The following is a 15,149-nucleotide window of genomic DNA, read 5'->3' on the forward strand; positions in this document are numbered from 1 at the left end:
CTTGATATGAAAACGATTTGAGGGAGACTTGAGCGAGGACCACTTTCCCAGAATGTATAAGGTTAAACTTTGCCAAAGCATTTTGTTTAAATAGATAAAAACAGTAAAAACTAAAAGAATGGCAATAGGTAATTCAGTATTTTTGAAAGTAAGGAACTAGCAGTGATACAGTGATAACGTTACTGTACCTGAGTACAATTTTGAGGTGCTTGTACTTTACTTATATTATATTTCCACTTAATGCTACTTTATACTTCCACTCCACTACATTTCAGAGGGAAATACTGTAGGTTACTTTCTACTCCACTACATTTATCTGACAGCTTTAGTAACTTTTCAACTGAATATTGGACACAATAACATAACAAGTTTTTAAAATACAATACATTGATAAAGATGAAACCAGTGGTTTCCAACGTTTTTGGCCTTTGAAGTCTTACAAAAAGCAGTGTGTAGTAAGGGTCACATTTAAGATGTCTATGAGTTGTTAACAGCTCCACCAAATAGTGATTTTTCCCTCTCAACTTCTCACATGGTTTTATTTAGCCTTAATAAATTTTCAAATGATCCAATACTTCATCAAAAATAAAAGATTATGGAGAAAAAGTCCACAAACTAACAGAACTCAGATTTATCTGGTGACCCTTTGGAGGGGCCCAACCCCTTAGTTGGGAACCACTGGACTAAACTAGCTAACTGTATATGAAGTAGTTAAACTAGCTCCACCTCCAGCAGCTGCAACAGTAACATGCTGCTTACACACTGATGCTTCAGTATTAATAATATAATGATTAAGGATGCACAGATCTTATAATGATATCGGATATCGGGCTGATACTGACTCAAATAGCTAGATCTGGTATTGTTGACATGGGGCCGATCTTGGCGGGGCCCATGGTGCCGTTACATGCTTTTCTCCCACTGCAGCTGTTGTTTCAGCATTGTGAAGCATAAGGCTTAATAGACAGTACAAAGTGTACGCTACCTTAAAAGACTATGTGAAGTTGTTTTGGATGCTCTCTTAAGTAAATATCAGCTGTCCCAAGGAGCCGGTGTAGCCTCAATAAGACCAACTATTGTAGCTAATCTTGCAAATAGAAAACCAGTCACATGTGGCCTAAATTTTAACGGGAAAACACCTCTAATTATAACAGGAAAACACCTCTAATTAAATCCAATGCAACATAGAACTTTACAAAATCCCCCGACTATCAACTTTATAACCACAGTGGTTATGTCAAAGCAAGCGACTATGAAAGTCGAGTTTCTGTTTGATTATTTAGCAATGGCTGGCTCAGCATTAGCTCTGCTCCTCAGGCTCGCTTCTGGTGCTTTCCCCTCCGGGATTACTTCCCTCTCTCGGTTGCATCACCGTCACTCCGGCACCTCTTAGCCTTCTGGTAAAAAATAGAAGGTCTCAGCGTTACTGTCAGTTGCCTTAGAAAGTTGGATTTGTTCAGGTTTCTGTGTTTCTGACAGAAAACTATACACTGTGGTCGGTCAACACCACATCTCGGTAGGTTCACTTGACTCAAGCCAGAAAATCATCTTGTTTATATTTTTTGTTTATTATATACAGTTTAACAGCGACACACACACACACAAACACACACACACACACACTCCATTTAGTGAGTGTATCCTTATAGCTGTCCTCTTTCCAAAACAGTAATGTTATAATTTTAAGTACATTTTGCTGCTAATACATATGTACTTTTACTTAAGTGCAGGATTTTTAATTGTAATGGAGTATTTTTACATTGCTGTATTGGTACTTTGCTTAAGTAAAGGATCTGAATACTTCTTCCACCACTGGAAACTAGCAACAGATGGGGGGAAACTATTTGGAGCAATCTTTTAACAGATGGTTTGCCTTGATGAAAGTTAAAAGAGGCAAATACTTGTAGGAAATCAAAGCGTGAAAGATTTTTTTTTGGTGCTGGCACAGAAAGCAAGAGAAAGACACACGGAAAGAGATTCCTTCTTTCACTTTGTATTTCTGGTGTTTTTGTACAAGTCAAGTCTAGTCAGTTGTATTTGTAGGCTATAGCCCAATATCACAAATCACAAATTTGCCTCAGAGGGCTTTTCAATCTGTACAACATTCAACATCCTGTGTCCTTTTAACCTCGATTTGAAAAAAATACAAACACAAATATACAAACTTAGCTCTATAGCAACCTCCACATTGTGAGGAATTTAGCATTTAACAATCACTGTCCAGGCACTGATGCACACAACATGAACATTCACATGGAAATACAAGGCTGGAAGTGATGTTTTCATGCCAATTTAAGTTGAAATGAATTGGAGAGAGGAGACAGGGAGGGATGGAAGGACAAGAGGCTTCACCTACCAAACCTTTCCTCTTTATCATAGAGCCGCAGCTGTTTGCAGACAGACAACCTCGCTTCACACGAACCCCTCCGTTTGATAGCATGCTAACCTGGAGGCATACGATTGGGATGAGTCCCAATATCAGACTCCTCCAGCTCACTTTATATTCATCTACACAGTGCCTTATCAAGCCAAAGCCTCGTGCAGACCTAAACTCCAGGGGTAGGGTCTTGGCATGTCAGTCGGATCTGTTAAAACTTTGTCAAAGATTCCAGCTTGATAGCTTCTTTAGGGGCCTGTTGTCCTCCTATCCCCCAACTGTTGCCTGTAGGCCCTTATGTATTTCATTCTATTATGATGAGCCCTGATGTTTGGTGGTTGTGTAAGTGTACTGTGTAACCACTCTTGAGAAGTCTACAGTTGGCAGATATTAATATTTCAATGATTGCCACAGTTAAGAAAAGCAGACGCAAGTCTCCTCAGCACAAACTCTGAATTCAATCAACACTAATAAAACTAAATGCGTGTTTAGGAGGAAGCACATTTGTCATTCAACGTTAAATGGATTTTATTCTGCTCCCCCGGAGTTATCATTAATGTTAATGCTGTGCTGTCTCACAAATTACAGCCTGGTCCATGAACCACAATGCTATAATCTGTTTTAGGGGCCTCTGCACACGAGAGCTGCAGGCTAAAAGCAGAAATGGACTCAACTACATTACTGGTTGATACACAGTCTTTCAGTAATGCCCATCAATTAGTTTAGACTATCTATAAACAGCTCAGACCTAATTAGCCGCTGGCCAACAAATGGACTCATTAGGGGACATTAAACTCTAATATGAAGGTTGTTATTGACTTAATCGCAGGAGAAACCCAATTAGTGGCCAAATTTGGAAAATGAGGTAGTGAGACAATCTGATTGGTAAAGTGGGGGGAGCATAGCAACCTGGGATGACTTTGCCTGTGGGTGTGTGGTGGCATTGAAAGAGAGTGAGAGAGAGAGATTTAGCCTGAGATGTAGAGAAGTAAGGGAATGTATAACGGGAGCATCACAAAGGGAGTCGATGTGTGTGCAAGTGTGTGTGTGTGTGTGTGTGTGGGTGTGGGTGGGGGGTGTGGGAGGGTGGGAGGGTGGGTGTGTGGAGAGAGAAAACAGCACTTATGGAACAGTAGGGAAGGTGAATGAGTAAGGAAGCCACAGGCAAGAAAAGTAACAGGAGGTGCATGAGGAAAGCAAGAGATGAGGAAGGTGAAAAAGGAAGGTGTGAACAAAGAAGAGAGAAAAAAATCAGGGAAGATATTGTAATAGAAAAAGATTTGGATAGAGGAGAAATGCAGTTGGACAAAACCTTCTTAAATACTTAAGGTATTACCTTATGATATTACGGATGATTACATGCAAGCTTTAGGGTGTTATTAAAAATATACTGTAACTTTGCCAACAAGAATAGCTGATTCCACTGCCACTGAGAACTTTGCTAATATATCACTTTATCTAATGACAGCATGAAATGAGGGGGAGAGAGCAATAATACAACTCATGAGTGCTTCAGGATGACACGTCCTTGTCATGTCAGACTGTCATTGAGGTAACTATGACATACCAAGGCCCCTAAAGGACTAGCAATGGCAGTTTCACTCTCTAGCGTGAGTCTCTTGACATTCATCTTACATTTAATAACCAGCGCTCTGAAGTGAAGGACATCTATGTTTGTGTGCAAGTGCGCAAGTCCGAAAGCAATAGCGAGAGAAAAACAGGAGAGAGGACACATCAAGGGAAGGTGCGCTAATGATTTGAGTAAGTGTTTCTGCTGGCCCATTAACAAGTTGACTTTAGTGGCAAACATCCAAAACAACACTTCACACTCACATGCTAGCTTATGTGACCAACTGTGTAAAAACACATGCAGAGACACACGTGGTTATATATACTTGTAGAAATTTGCCCACACTTCACCCATGTCTCCTTCATGCTCTTCCAAATGCATTAATTGGATAATCACTCAATTATGTGATCAATGCCGTGTTCCTTTGACACTAGCAAAGCTGACATCTTGCCTGGTGTCACTGCAGGGACATCAGATAGACATCAACAGTTGAATCAGAAAGAGATCGAAAGGGTAGCTTTGTATGTGTGTGTGTGTGTGTGTGTGCATGGTCCAGGTATTCCTGACATTGTGGGGATGTAAATCTGTTCACACAGTCATGTTGTAGGTACTCACCTCCCTCATGGGGACAAAAAGCAAGTCCCCTTAATGTTAATTTTAGGGTGAAGACTTGGATTAAAGTTAAGGTAAGTTTAGGGTTATGTTAAGGTTAGGGTTAGGCATGTGGTAGTTATGGTTAAGGTTAGGAAAAGTCTCCAGGAAATGAATGAAGTCAGTGTAATGTCCTCTGAAGTGATGGAAACACGACTTAGTGTGTGTGTGTGTGTGTGTGTGTGTGTGTGTGTGTGCACGCGCATGCATGACTGTCAATCTATAAGGCCCAGGCTGAGAATCAAATAAGGAACAGATATTGATTTGGGAATTCAGAGGCAGGGGCCAATAACAATTTGAGTGAGAAATGCCTGGAGCATCAACAATTACTTTCTTAATTACTCTATACAAAACAATGTACAGAATGGAAAGGGTTACATACGGCTAATTGCAAAATACAAGGTTGATAATAAATATAACGACATTGGCATTAGCATAAGATTTTTGTAATAGAAAAATAAGATCAATCCCTGGACTGAGTTGGTTTCTTACACTGCTGGGTCTGTTAATGGCAAATATTGGTTGCAATCCACTGAGTGAGCAATTTACACTGAATAATCTTTAATAATAAAACATATACTTGAAAACAAGACTACACAGTCATTTAACTGGAGACCAACTAGCAGTTGATATTGAGATAAATATCCAAATAAGTTCAAATGTGAAGCTGGAAGAGGCTGGATTTACACTCTGTGGTGAACTGGCTCTCAAGGCTGCATTGGTCCATTAGCCTATTGAATCTGGTCTCCAAACAACAGACAGTGGCATTTCTAAATAACAGCTGCAAACAAGGTCAAGTCCAGCTGAGCAATGAGCAATCTTCTCTCACTTATACATGATTAGTAGACATCGGTTAACTGTGAGCACTCATCAAAGACTCATCCCTCAGATTTGGTCCTTCTCTTTGGGCAAATATTAATATAAACTGTTGCCCATATGATCTTAGATGTCACTCTAAATAATGAAATTACTGTCAACTGAGTTTAAATGATGGTTGATTAGAGAGAGCAGATACACCAGGGGCGTTATGTTAAAATGAGATTGTCCTCTGTGAGGCTCTATTTAGACACACAGTGCTTGGGGCTAAATGAAATAGAATAAAGCTGCTGGAATCATTGTTGGTTTGTTAGATATATAGTCATGAAACAAAATACTGGAAAAACTAACATGAAACAAAATACTGGAAGTAAGATTTGGTTTCTTTTAATCATGACCACAGATTCTAAAATCAACAGAGTAGTTTTAGTTGGATAAACCTAACTGAACCATAACCATAGAGGTAACAGATTACAAAATGCTTAAGTGAATCGTTCTTGTAACGTTGTTTTCGAAGGCACTGACAAATGTTGTCAATGTCCTGACTGTAAAATCATCAGAAGATCAGAAAATGTTCATTGTCTGATTTGTGTCATTTTGGAAGGCAATGAAAATTGACTCTTTTGTTGTTTGTGTAGGATTACTTGTTGGTTGAAAAACCTTCTTGTCAGCAGCTCACGTGCACCAGAGTTGCATTCGTTAGCATTAGTGCAATTACCTCTCAGAAAATAAAACAGTTCCTCCTCTGACACATCCTTTTTTTTTTTTAAAATGTTGCTTGTGTCTTGCCTCATTGTTCTCCATTGCCCCCCCCCCTCCTCAATTCCATTTCTCCTTCTTACCCAAGCGTGTCAAAAAGATTGTTCACATTAAAGTCAATAACTCTAGTTATCAGAGTCAAGATTAAAATTGGTTTTGGATTAAACCAAATTAAAGAACTAAACTCATTCAGTTTTGTCTGTCATACATAAGTCTGAACACACGTGCACAGGGGCACAGAAGAACAGATGAGAGCATCAAGGCCAGAAGGTCATGTGATGAGTGATGCCTGGATGAAAAGAGGCACCAGTGCTCCCAGCAGGCTTGGCCTGTTTTAAAGCAATCATTCTGGCTTGGCCCACTGCTCACACCCGCAGGCTGCTTTCATTTAGTGGACCACCAACTATCGCAGGTGTTTTTTTATGGGCCAAACTGGGCCACTCATTCCCTGCCTCCCTGCCATGCCCTGGCCCTATTCTGCATTTTTCATCAGACTGCTCCAGGCTATTGTGTTAGATAAAAAGACCCAGATTTGCGGGAGGGCAACCTTGAGAGTAACCTTGAGAATATTACAGCAGTGCTATATGTCTACAAGATGCTGGAAAGAACGAATATGTATGGCGCCAGCTAGTGAGTGACACGTCTGAGCTATTGAAGTGTGAATTAGAATAGAAGGAATAGCGGACAGCAAGTTGGAGCAAAGAGGGAAGAAAGAATTGGTCCATAGTTAAGATTCAGCAGTCAAGTGCATAAATATAGATGGGTGTGTAAGAAAGGGGTTAGAAGGAAAGGGAGCATGAAATATCTTAACTTAACTGAAAGTTCTGGGCGCTAAGAGAGGTTTCGTCAAGGGCATGATAGACTTGATTGTGGTGGGGTTAGAGACTGTTCAACAGACCAAACATGGGATGATGGCTCGAGGTAGCAGCACTGTAGCTGTCTAAAGGTTTCTGAAAAGGCCATGACTGAAAGAGATTGTTTAAGTCTGGGTGCAGCTAGAGCATGGAGATTGACCATGAGAGAAGGTAGTTGGTTTTGAAGGGCTAAGAGTCAGCACAGTGAGGGTTTACCAGTCGGGCGGGACCAGTAAGATCTGCAAGACTCAGGGATAATAAGCACCACCGCCACGGGGTTATAACTCACGCCTGGCTGCTCTTGGCCCTGATTGGAGCAGCAAGGAGAGGGGAGGGAAGGGAAAATGAGGGGAACGGAGAGAGAGGGTGGTAAGGGGGGGCTCGCCGAGTACCAGGCCTTTGATCACAGGGTGAAGAATTACCAGCTCAATGCCCACTGCTGCTGGGCCCCATCCCCAAAGCGCCACAGGAAATGTTTATATTCAAATATCAACCCCTTTCTCGCTGCACATCTCTGATTCATTTATTGGCATGAACACAAACAGAAATACGCACGCATATATTCACACACACACACACAGCCTGTACACAAACAAATAAATCGCTTTGTTCTGTTGCCTCGCCTTCGGCTAACTCATAAGAGTCACCGCTGAGGGGCTATGGAGCTGTGACACACAGTGACATGGGGTGATGCCAGTCTGCACACACACACACACATTCACATTCACGTCTATATGTCAGCCAGCACTGACACACTGAGACTGGAAAAGAGGGCGGTCGTGGAAGGCATCTAAACAATAGCAGCTGAAAAGTGGAACATAGTTGAAATATAGGACATCTTTTGAAGTGTGAAGATAACATGGTTCGGAGTCTAAACATGTCTCCGACTGCCTCAGAGCGATACGGCGGGAACCGTTCAAATTCAAAAACAAAACGTGTTCCACGTATAAATGAGCCACCCTCGATGAACACAGGAAGTGACCATAAAACACACTGGAACACCATAAGAATTTATGAGCAGTAATAGAAAGTTCCTATGTCTTGCGTATTGTCCATGCCCTCTTGAGCATGCCTGAAGCTTTCCCTGCTGGCTGATATAGAGGTGTGTGTGTGGGCCGAAGGGGGTTTCCCGCCTGCTGTTGGGAGGGAGGAAATGTGAGCGTGGAATGAGCATGGCTTTGATCGTTTCTAATCCTCAAAGGAGGGAGATCATCTCAGCACGTTGGCAGGGGAAGGCCAAATCCACTATTTTAGGGAGAAGGGGAAGCGTTGGTGCATGTTTATGCGGTGTGTTGTGCTGATACAATAGCTTAACTTCACATACTTGAAGTGTTCATGATGGTGGTTTTTGGAAAAGGTTGAGAACGATCCATCCACCATAACATTTGATGGGGCGACAAACTGCCTCAGGACCCACAGTAAGGAGAAGAGAGAGCTGTCCTCCGTCTTTGTTTCCCCATGGATAATTTAATTGAGAAAGTCTCATTAAATACCATTGCTGGTGGCGCCTGGGCTCAGACCGAGCGTGACCTTTCATCATAGGAACAATTAACATGACTGGATGCTCCTTTAATCAGACGGCCATTTTATTATCATTATCTTAATGGCGACTCATATATCATGGTTAGTCAAACCCCGTTCACCAAGTTGTGGCCCCTAGTGTGATGAGGTGGGCACAGGGTTAAATGAGCATACTGATTGGCTACGGCATCCAGAGGCTTAAGACAGACTCTCCAAGCAACCACAGAAGCCAGAAAGTAGATGTTAAATATGGGGAAGAGAAGCAAGTTTTATTGTATCCACTCATTATTCCACTCAGTCATAGACAAAGCTTTCATGTATAAAGGATTCTATATACAGTGCGACTGTGACTCAAGTGCAGTCTGGATAAACAGATTCTGCCTCTCAGAAAGAAAGAAGTTATCAGTTAGGGCTCTCAGTGAGTGTGTTTGCATGCGCATTGTTGCCATCTTTTTATCCATTATCTGCCATGCAGGCTCACGGCATGGTAATGGAGATAGAGTGGTCACATTTGAAGTGATCATTTTTAGAGACTGAACTTTGTTGGAGTCTTCTCAAGGACAGTGGTGATGGAAAGTACATTTACTGAAGTACTGGTCTTAAGCACAGTTTTGAGGTACTTGTACTTTACTTGATTTATTGATTAATTTCCATTTGATGCTACTTTATACTTCCACTCCACTACATTTCAGAGTGAAATATTGCACTTTCTACTCCACTACATTACTTTTTAGATGAAGATTTGACACAATGGATAATATAACAAGCTTTTAAAACACATTGTTAATGATGAAACCAGAGGTTTCTAACCTTTTTGGTTTTTCATGTCTTACAAAAAGCAGTGTGTAGTCGGGTCACATTTCAGATGTCTCTGAGTTGTTAACAGCTCCACCAAATAGTGATTTTTCCCTCTTAAGTCTCACATGGTTTCATTTCAATAAATGTTCAAATGATCCCATATTTCACCACAAATCAAAGATTAAAGAAAAAGTCCAAAAACTGAAAACAGATTTGTGTATCAAAACTTTGTTTTTTCTTCTTTCCTCTCCCATTAATCATCTCACGACCCCTCAGATTCATCTAGTGACCCTTTGAAGGGGCCCGACCCTTAGGTTGGGAACCACTGGACTAAACTAGCCAACTGTCTATAAAGTAGTTGAAACTAGCTCCACCTCCAGCAGCTGCAACAGTAACATGCTGCTCTAACACTGATGCTTCAGTATTAATAATCTAATGATGTCATATATAATAATATATCAGTCAGAGGGACCAAATGAGTAATTTTTTATTTTTTATGCAGGACCTTTACTTGTAATGGAGTATATTTACATTGCTGTATTAGTTTACATATGTAAAGGATCTGAATACTTCTTCCACCACTGCTCAAGGGATCCAGTGTGTGTGTGCGTGCGTGTGTGTATGTGTGTGTGTGTGCATGATAGAGAAAAGACGAAAGAAAGCGAGAGTTGTCCGTGCAACTATTTATATGACATCGCACAAGCACGTTCATCGATATGTGTTTGGTATTCCACCCACAGGTAGAGATTGCAAGGCCACTCTGAAACAGTCCGAGCTACCTTGGGACAGCTCCAGCTCTCACTTCACAGTCCTCCTGTATACTGTGAGACACTGCAGGGCACTCAGAGGGGTGCTTAAAATTGGAAGACATTCATCTCAATCCCCTGCCTGCCAGCACTAATGGATGTTAGCCTGTTTTGGAGAGACAATGAAATCGAAGAAAGACAGGATTCCAGCCTCCAGTAGTGTATGTGGACAGAAGTGAGAAACACAAACACATTTAATCCCTTTGTGCTGTTCTGTGTATTATACATGATTTGAATTCAACAGCAGCCTCTTCTTAGCCTTGAAAGCAAAGCGTGCTTCCCACCGTTGTTTTGCAGGAGCCCTGATATGTCTAGTTTACTGCAATCATTTTGGAGAATAGAATTACTTTTCATTCTGCTCTATCTTCTCATTGTCTGCCCTTTGTTAGAAGTCCCATGTCCCATTTCCTCCACTACAGATAAAAGATGCATCAATAATGCTAAAGGATAATTGAATACAGACTCCTAGAAAGGTAGCTGTCTAGCTGGGAAGGTATATTGAATGAACCTGATTCTAAAGCTCCTTGAAAGCAATAACACCTGTATTTATGATTTGAGCTATATCTACACATCATAACACATTTTCTATCTGCAGTGGAATTCTGGTCCAGGTGCAGCATCTGCCTCATGCCTTGTTTACGGTTTTATTTCTTTACTTTTCATGCCTTTCAAACTGCACTTCAGTTCACACAATATTTATTATGTTTCTCACCGCCTGTAATGTAGTTCTGTCTTTTTTTTTCTGCAGAAAATATATCACCCCTTGAGACCACACCTTTATTCTCTCCCTTAAAAGGGAGAAGCAAAATCACAAACAGCCACAGACTGAAATATCTACTCTGCCAATTCGCCGCTCTAGTTTTGGTGAAATCCATCAAAAATAGCTCCCTCGGTAAAATAAATAAATAAAAAATTTTAAAAAAAATTTAAAAATACAAATTTTCTTTCATTTTTTAATTTCTCCTCTTGTGGCTTTTTTTTTTTTTTTTCAAATTTAGTGAACAGATGTCTATTGGATGTTTTAGGGCTACACTAGAAATACTATATAACACTGTAGTGTATTGATTGCAGTCTCTTAGCAGCAGTATTATGAGCAATGTCTGGATTTCTAGTAAGCAGAGGATGTGCTGAAGCGCTGCAGAAGCTTCTATCTTCCACCTTACCGAATAGAGGTCATTAGCAAATCAGCCATACCAGCAAGTGTTGGTTCTCCACATGAAGGAGCTTTGGGGTGGAAGTGCAGCAGCACCAAAGAGGTGACAGACGCATCAGCAGAAAACAGGAAACTGAAAGGTGCTACGGTTTCAGACAAATTCATACTGCAGTTTGTCTTTTATATTCAGTTCTATGCAGCTGAAGGTTTTAGTTCAAGGAAAAGCTCTTGTTGAGTGAGATTTTTTTTGGGGAGAATACATAAAAGAGTGCATGTTTAGTTAATGTCTTATCATCACTGCATCCAATTAGGATCAGATTTTTAAAGCTGCTTGTCATCTTGATTAAGCAGTCGCCACGGGGAGTCTGCTGAAGACACATTTAGTGTAGGCGGGAAGTACAAGGACAGACAGTAATTCAACATGTCAGTAAAGTACTGAATGGATAATATCATGTTGACTGTACAAATTATCTTACTGATATTTTCTTTTCTGTATCCATATTTTTGAGATATTTTCCCATTTCCATGTCTAGTTCCCTTGCATTCTCGTCTACCAGAAAATATTATACATTCATAACATTAAGAGAAGCATTAGAGTGCTTGCTAATCCTTGCTAATCCTAGATTTGCGCAGCTATTCTGTACAGTAAAATCTGATTTTAGAATTTCACAAAAAAAGCTTTATCATAGCCTTAAAATCACATTTACAAGTAGCTGCATTTTGCAAATATAACTGGAATTCTTAGCATTGTAGGCTGCCACTGCTTCAATGTAATATTGGACTACACATTGTAACCATCTTCTACTGTGGAGAAGTGCATGTTCCAGTTTGGCTTATCGGGAAAAACCCACTAAAACCCCACCTGGTACCAGTTGTATGAATAGTCATTGTACACTACACATTCATAAAGTCAGAGCCGGATGATTGGATAAGAGGGATTTATCAGCACTCGTAAAACTAGGGTTACAATATACACCCTTTGTTCTTTTTCATACAAGTGTTGCACGACTGGAAATACATGCTGCAAGGGACAAACCTTTGTCAAGCAAACACATATCATATTTCAGACTACTTGTTCTTACACAAACCAAAAGCAACACCTCTAGTTCCTGACAGGCTACACAGAAGAAATGAGCAAGCTCCCCATATTGCATACTGCATGGGCGTTTGGTTGGTTTATCCATGTGGTACATGCAAATTTCAAATGTGCTGTTCCATACTAAAGGGTGGCCAAAACTGTTTAGGAGATTGTGAAATAGAACAGATTGTTCCTCTCTGACCTGAGAATGGTTAGGAGAAAAAATCATTTGCATCACATTAATTTTAGAGAAACAATACCTCCAATCTGTACATTACTTTCCAAAATTTAATTTCCATGACATCCCTTCAGTCCACTTTCAAGACTGCCAAAGAGCACTACTCTTGGCAGCAACCCATGCAACCTTGAACTAGAAAACTGAAGCAACACCTGTTATATTTCATTAATCAGTGGGATGAAATTTGTCCTCTGCATTTGACCCATTCAAACTATTTAGCAGCAGTGGGTAGCCATGGTGCAGCCCCCAGGAACCAAATCCAGTTATGAGGTCAGTGCTTTGGTCAAGGGTAATGGCAGGTGCATTCCTAATAAGACCTAACATGCATGTCTTTTGAAGTAGGAGGAAACCCCCAGATAGAAAGGCCCCAGTCAGTCAGTTTCATCTTTGGTATTTTCTCACTTCTGCATTCACTTTTCCAGTGAATGAAACTGTGCCAGAACCACAGCCCCTGAAACAAAAATATCAACTTCTTCTTCAGTATATTTCAGCAAGGTATGCACATTCTACAGTACAGTGCAGGCTTTTCTTTTCATAAAACAGCACAATTTTGGGTGTTTCATATATAAATCAACTGATTTCACTGGTTTCCATCCAAATGCCACAGCAGAATCTCCAGTCTTTTCTAGGATAGGCTGAAGAATGGAGGCCACTGACACTAAGCTGTGAACCGAGAGAAAGCTATTTGTACAGCAGCAGGTATTTAAGACTGCCACTCTCATGCATGTGGGTCCACAAATTGTGCAAAGTGATGGCATTTGATCTCCTTGTGTTAGAATAAAGAGAAATAAATCGAATGGATAAAGCTGAAAACACACCACTGCCGCACACGTCATATGATGTGCCGCCCCAACACCAATAGGAAACATCACGCTGCAAAACATCAATATAGTAGTTACCTGGATGTAACTCCAGTTCTATGAGTACAGCTCGGGATAACAAAATGCCATGGGTGAGTTGCCTATTGCAGTTGTCTATTTTTGATTAATATCGAAATAAACAGATAAACAGCTTGCACACTGCAGGGCTCCGATGTCCACTTATAATTTATTGCACCAATAACCCAATTTATAATTTATTGGTGCAATAAATTATAAGTGGACATCGAAGCCCTGCAGTGTGTGAGCTGTTTATCTGTTTATTTCAACTCTCACTCACTTTCAGCCCAGCACCTGCCCTCTTCAGTTTGCATACTCCTAGATTGTATTTTTGATTAATAACTTGAAAAAATAATAATCTAAGCAGTGAGATTATGTTTTGAAAGCATCAGATCAACCAACAATTAATTCATTTCTGCCTTGTAGATAGAGTCACAATTGAAATAGTCAAAACTACAGTGAAAAGCTGCAACAAACTAGTATGTAACGTCTGCAGTTGGGTCAACGTTGTATTGAAGTACAAAACAGCTTTTTCTCTGGAAAAAAAGTGTTTTCTTTCAGAGGCGGTGATGCTGGAAATAGGACAGTGGCTGGAAGTGTGGAGGGGTGCGTTGCGCCTAGTCGCCACCACTGTGGGGGTTGTACATAGAAAATAACAGGGGTGGCTGTTTTGACGCATGCCGTTCAGTGGCGGTGTGTTTTGGCCCTAACTGTTGCCCTTTCTGTAATCCATAGGTCATCAAAATATTGTACATACTGTTTTCCAGCTGCTGATTAATTGTGCAAAGTATACAGCACAGAACATCTATACAGTATTTATACAGTATCTGCAGTAAAATGTAGAGAGGGCAGCAGCACAAGTTTGATGGTAGACTCTGTCCCTGATAAAACTGCTAATGCTATCCATCTCATCAAACATGGAAGCTTGTATCTAATCTCATAGCCTTGGGGCAGACCTGGGGGCCAGACTGCTGCACCCTTCCTCTCCTCAGGCCAGGCCAGAGCAATTACTACTGCTGCTTCACACACAAACCTGTGTCACCAATGCAATTAACAAGCTCCAGAGGAGCCTGGGCAACCAGAGAGGGACAGACTGTGTACACAGCATGAATGATGAGAGGCATGAGGAAAGATGGTACCGAGGAGGAGATGGAGGGAAAACATGTGTGGATCAAGGCAGGTTGCCAGGTTTTAGTGAAGTCAGCGTAGGCGGATGTCAAACTGTCACTTTTTCTGTGGAAGCAAACATGAGAACTTGAGGATTTTAATGCTACATATCATTTTCGGAAGTCATACACATCTTGACATATTTGTGTCAACCAAAAAATTTAATATTCCATTTTGATATCACAATATAGACACATTGTTTTCATTTCCAAGTACCTTTGGGCATGGATTTTAGAGAGCGAGCCTGCAAATGCAATATTTTGCCTCCCACTTCTCTACATTCTACATTCATCCTTGTTGTGGGGATGATTCATCACAGCTGTGACAGAGAGAGTATAATGTGTTACAGCTCCCAGAAGCAACAGCAGTAGGTGTTATCTAGGCGGGATGTTCATTTTATTCAGGGGCACGTTCCATTATCAGCTGGACGAAACCAAGCATCCTGGCCCCTTCTCACTGCATCCACGCCATCATGATCCCCAT

Source organism: Thunnus albacares, chromosome 7 (assembly GCF_914725855.1).
Source record: "Thunnus albacares chromosome 7, fThuAlb1.1, whole genome shotgun sequence".
Classification (NCBI taxonomy): Eukaryota; Metazoa; Chordata; class Actinopteri; order Scombriformes; family Scombridae; genus Thunnus; species Thunnus albacares.